At 44.8% G+C, this 5314-nt stretch overlaps 1 non-coding gene across 1 annotated transcript; it reads left to right on the forward strand.

Moving 5' to 3' along the window:
• Window positions 1-2037: 2037 nt before the first annotated feature.
• On the forward strand, window positions 2038-2228 carry LOC141124316 (U2 spliceosomal RNA). Its single transcript, XR_012240879.1, has one exon. It is a non-coding gene; the product is annotated as a U2 spliceosomal RNA (small nuclear RNA).
• The last annotated feature ends 3086 nt before the right edge of the window (window positions 2229-5314 follow it).

Here is a 5314-nt window from a genome sequence, read left to right on the forward strand (position 1 = left end):
AATTCCTAGGAGTGTACCTCTATAGCCTTTTAACTTAAGTCATATTTCAAAGAGCCTGTTATTTCAATCTAGGGACAGAAGACACCAGTACACAGGCATTTACCAGAGCTGTAAATATCTGACTGAGGTACTGACAGGATGTCTGTTAGTTTCCGCTAACCAAATTCAAATTCAAATAAGCTTTATTGGCAGGACCACATACATGTTAGCATTGCCAAAGCAGTTGAATTTCTATAACCATAAACATCTACAAATTATCACTTCTGTCACCCATAGTTTTTAGGGCAATCAAACCCATTAGGAATACACAGCCTGCGGTAAAATGTCTTATGCTGGGCTAATGGGTATCGTAAAACCAGTCAGGCTTGAGGTGACCTTTTTCGAGACCCCTGCCTAACTCACAATTTCAATACAATTCATAAAATCAGACAGGACCAAGACACATTAATATTGGGTATGTTTTTGAATGGAGAAGATCATACCAAACAAATCGAGATCGTACATGACTAATCTATAGTATACAGAAGGTGAAATAGATGTCCCCTACCTCCTGGGTGACAGGCCTATCTGAGGGATCCCATGTTTATTATCCCTGGACACCAAATTCAGTGCTGGACAACAATCGGTTTTCAGAACGCAACCTGTGCATATTTGAAGATATTAATATTAGAACCACTTTATTAGTCAGATAATTTCTGTCAACAACCCTCTTTACCAACAAGAAAAGGGGACTGCCCTTGCAGTTTGCCAGCTCTCATTTAAAGTGTTACTAAACCCAGTAAAATCAGTGTGTATATGCAGTAAAGCATGCTTGTTATTCCTCTGCATTGTGTAAAAAGGCTGTTTTGATCCTGTCTTCTCTGATCCTCCCTTTCTTCCACTGTCCCCAACCCATCTCCTGACAGTATAGAGCCTTGGGGGCACTCTGCACATGCTCAGTTTGGTGTGTATTACTAAAGAGTATTTTTTTTCTCGGGAGGGCGCATGGGATCGGCACAGGGTCAATCAGCATTGTCCAGACAGAGTATCAGGGGTCCTGCAGCCTCATAGGACAGTCAGAGGAGAATAAAAACTCCTCTTATAACCTTTAATCAGACACTGATAGAAGTCACATGACTGCTATATACTGCTGATGAGAAAAGGTATTTAGCAGTTTATATTTACTAAAATAATTGCATTTCCATGTTCTGTGTACTGTGGGAGACAAGATATAGTGAATGCAGGGTCCTGGGTTTAGTAACACCTTAAAGCAGAGTTCCACCCATAAATGGAACTTCTGCTGATCAAATTCCTCCCCCCCTCCGGTGCCACATTTGGCACCTTTCAGGGGGGAGCAGATACCTGTCAAATCCAGGTATCTGCTTCCACTTCCAGGGAAAGATCGCTGCACATTGTGCGTCAAACTACACAATGTCCGGCCCCTCCTCCTTCTCCCACTGCCTTCTGGGAGACACACAGATCCCAGAAGACAGCAGGGACCATTCAGAAAGCGCAGCGCGACTCGTGCATGCGCAGTAGGGAACAGGAAGTGAAGCCATAAGGCCTTCACTTCCTGTTTTCCTTAGTAATGATGCCAGTGCCTGCACCTGGAGCCGAGGTACAGGTCGGCTTCGGGTGCCGACATAGCGGGCTCCCAGGACAGGTAAGTGTCCTTATATTAAGTATAAGTACTTGTTAAGTATTCTCACCCTAAACTCCTTTTTATCTCTCTATTGCATTATTGACTCTTTGTTTCTTTGTAATATCTTTTTTTGTTTTTTGGGGGGAAATATTTTATTTGCCCCATATTGACCTTTACATTATTAAACCATATTTTGAAAAGTGTTAAAGCTGTCTCTAATGCACTAAAGCAAAATCAAAGAATCCCTGTCTCTTGCAGAACGCTACTGTAGTGTAAATCTTTGAATATACCCGTCTGTAGTGATAGTGTGTGTTATAGATGTTTATTCTAAAATCATAGGTTTCTATTGTTAATCTTATGAAAGTTAATTACTTCTCTATAAAAGCAGTTGATGACAGTTTAAAGAGTTCATTGCTATCGCTTATCGGCATTATGGCTAAGATCAAGTGTAGTATATGTTCTTATCAGTTTAATATCTGATACGTCCCTTATCTGGGGACCATATATTAAATGGATTTTTAGAACATGCAGATTGAAGAAGAGCTTACTCTGTCCACTCCATGCATCGACCTGGTATTGCAGTACCCGCAGGGCCGGTGCACCCAAAAATATGATTTGCCTCCTTACATCAGGTACCCCCTGCAGAGTCCGTCCTTACATCTGGTGTCCTCAGCGGACCCCCAGTCCTTCCTTACATCAGTGCCCCCAGCGGAGTCCCTCCTTACATCAGTGTCCCCAGCAGGGCCCAGTGCTTATATCAGTGTCCCAAGCGGAGCCCCGGTGCTTCTTTACATCAGTGTCCCCAGTGGAGCCCAATCCTTACATCAGTGTCCCTAGTGGAGCCCAGTCCTTACATCAGTTTTCCCAGCGGAGCCCAGTCCTTACATCAGTGTCCCCAGCGGAGCCCCGGTGCTTCCTTACATCAGTGTCCCCAGTGGAACCCAATCCTTACCTCAGTGTCCCCAGTGGAGCCCAGTCCTTACATCAGTGTCCCCAGTGGAGCCCAATCCTTACATCGGTGTCCCAAGCAGAGGCATAGTCCCCCCCCCCTGTACATAGTCCCGCCCTGTACATAGCCCCCCCCCCCTGTACATAGTCACCCCCCTGTACATAGTTATCCCCCTCTCCATAGTTACCCCCCCTGCACATATTACCCCCCTTCCCCTGTACATAGTTACCCTCTCCCCCTAGTTACCCCCTGTACATAGTTACCCCCTTGTACATATTACCCCCCTCCCCCTAGTTACCCCCTCCCCAAAGTTACCTCCCCTGTACACAGTTACCCCCTTGTATACAGTTACCCCCCTCCCCATAGTTAATCCCCTGTACATATTACCTCCTCCCCTGTACATAGTTAAGTACCTTATTCCTGCAGCACTGTTGTGTGGTCACATGATCTCTCCCTGTTCTTTGTCATTTGCAGGGGAATATCCTCGGGAAGGGCTTCTATTTATCAGCTGATGTATGCTCTCTACAGTGTCTGTGTCTGGCCAGCCGTGATTGGTGCTATGCCAGTCACATGACTAAAAAAACTACTTCAGAAGAACAATTCAAATTAGATTACTATTATCAAATAACTGTTTTATAACTCCTAATAAATCTTTATTGAACATGACATTTTTTTTTTAATTAATATGGTGTAGGCGCAGATGACTGACACTAGCTTTCATTTTGTTCAGACCGCATCTGCATCCAAGGCTCTTTATTTTACCTTTACAAATATTAGCAATTACATTAGATATATTTAATACTGATGTAGCCCCCTTGTCTTAAACAGGGGCTACCAGTAAATTTAGCTTTTCTGGGTTGTAGTTAACCTAACAAATTTGTAATCTTTTTAAAAATGTGGTTTTTCTCCTAAGCCTGGTGCAGCTGTGGTTCCTCCCTTTTGTCAGTAGGTGGCACTGTTACCTTTGGCAATAGTATGAGGAGCTACAGTGAAGCTAGGTTACGAATATGCATACTTTGCTCAGCCAATCAGCAGGAGTTCCTCTGGCCACTGGGCATGCTGGGAAATAGTACAAATATTTGGGGGAAGTCAAGTGATCAGGGTCCTTCCACCCAGTCCTTGGTCTGGTGGGGATGTGTGAGGAACAGCTGCTGTTCTGGGTAGGCCTGAAGCCAAAGGCCTATCCATGTGCTCAAGGCTCTGCAAGGGAGAACCTGCTTATAGACTGGAGGCATGAAGGAAAGGATGGAGACCTGAGATGAAGTACCAGAAGTCACCCTGCCATGGACCAAGGAACCACGGAGAGCCTGGGAAAGCGTCAAGATGGAATCATCTAGAGAATTCATTCTTCCTTTTTGTGAGTTCTTTTTGGTTGCTATAGGAAAAAACTGTTGCTACAAAAGTACACATTGCTGGTTATAGTTTAAAGGCTCTTTTCTGTACTGTTGTCTACCTTCTGTACTTCTCTACTGGTCTTTCGGTCTGCTAGTCTGCTGCTTTTTTTGATCTAGGGTGTCCCGTGCCCTACCCCTCTCTCCCTGAATTGTTTGTTATCATGAGCAATAAAGTCACCTTTGTTCAGTATAAAAGTGATTTGTGCCCATCTTTTCTACCTGGTACACTACCTACCATGCCTAGTAACCTGAACCCTGAGGTGAAATGTCAGCTCGCCCTGCCTCTGGGGGTCACCACTAGGGATGAGCTTCAAGTTCGACTCAAACATTGGGTGTTCGCCCGTTCGCCTAACAGCGGATTTTATGGGGCGTTCACAGCAAATTTGAGCGCTCCATAATGCACTGCAAGACCGCAGTGTGGAGTTCACCTTAATATCCATACCAAACCCGAAGGTCTATACAGTATCAACCTGCAGGGTGGGGCACAGAGAAAATTGGAGGGACAGCTGAAAGTGGTTCTAAAGGCAAAAGGTTTTTTATCTTAACGCATTCCATGCATTAAGATAAAAAAACTTCAGTGTGCAGCAGCCCCCCTAATACTTACCTGAGCCCCATCTCATCCAGTGATGTTGCACGAAAACCTCGGCTGCCGGACTTTCCCTCCTGAGACATAACCATTGGCTTCCGCTGCTGTCAAACGAAGTCAGTGAGCCAATGAGGAGAGAGAGAGGGGGCGCAAATGGACTGAATGGAGACACAGAGCAGTAGCTCAGCCTGAGTGCCCCCATAGCAAGCTTCTTGCTGTAGGGGCATTCAGCAAGGGGATTGGAACTGCTCTGTGCAAAACCACTGCACAGAGCATGTAAGTATAACATGTTTGTTATTTTTAAACAAAAAAAAAACAAGACTTTAATATCACTTGAAGGCAGGAGAGGGAGGGGGGACAGTATACCTGTGAAAGAGGTACACTCCCGGGTTCCCTTACTCGCAATGGAGGCGACATACACCCGACAGCTGATGAAAACATCAGCTGCGGTGTCGACATCGTTGGACTCCAGGACAGGTAAGTCATTATGTGCAGCTGTTGGCTTTTCATTTTTGCAGCGGTGGGCGGACCTCCGAAATTAAACAATATATTTTCCCAAGTAAGCAACAAATTTGTAAAAATGTCTAAAATATCCTGCACAGATAGTAACACAAGTACAATTTTGCCAATATAGTGTGGATGAGTGAGTTTTGGGTGGAGGAACTTGACTGGCCTGAACAGTGTCCTGACCTCAACTCAATAGAACACATTTGGGATGAATTAGAGCAGAGAGTGTGAGCCCGGCCTTCTCATAAATATCAGTG

Source organism: Aquarana catesbeiana, linkage group LG01 (genome assembly GCF_042186555.1).
Source record: "Aquarana catesbeiana isolate 2022-GZ linkage group LG01, ASM4218655v1, whole genome shotgun sequence".
In the NCBI taxonomy this organism is placed as follows: Eukaryota; Metazoa; Chordata; class Amphibia; order Anura; family Ranidae; genus Aquarana; species Aquarana catesbeiana.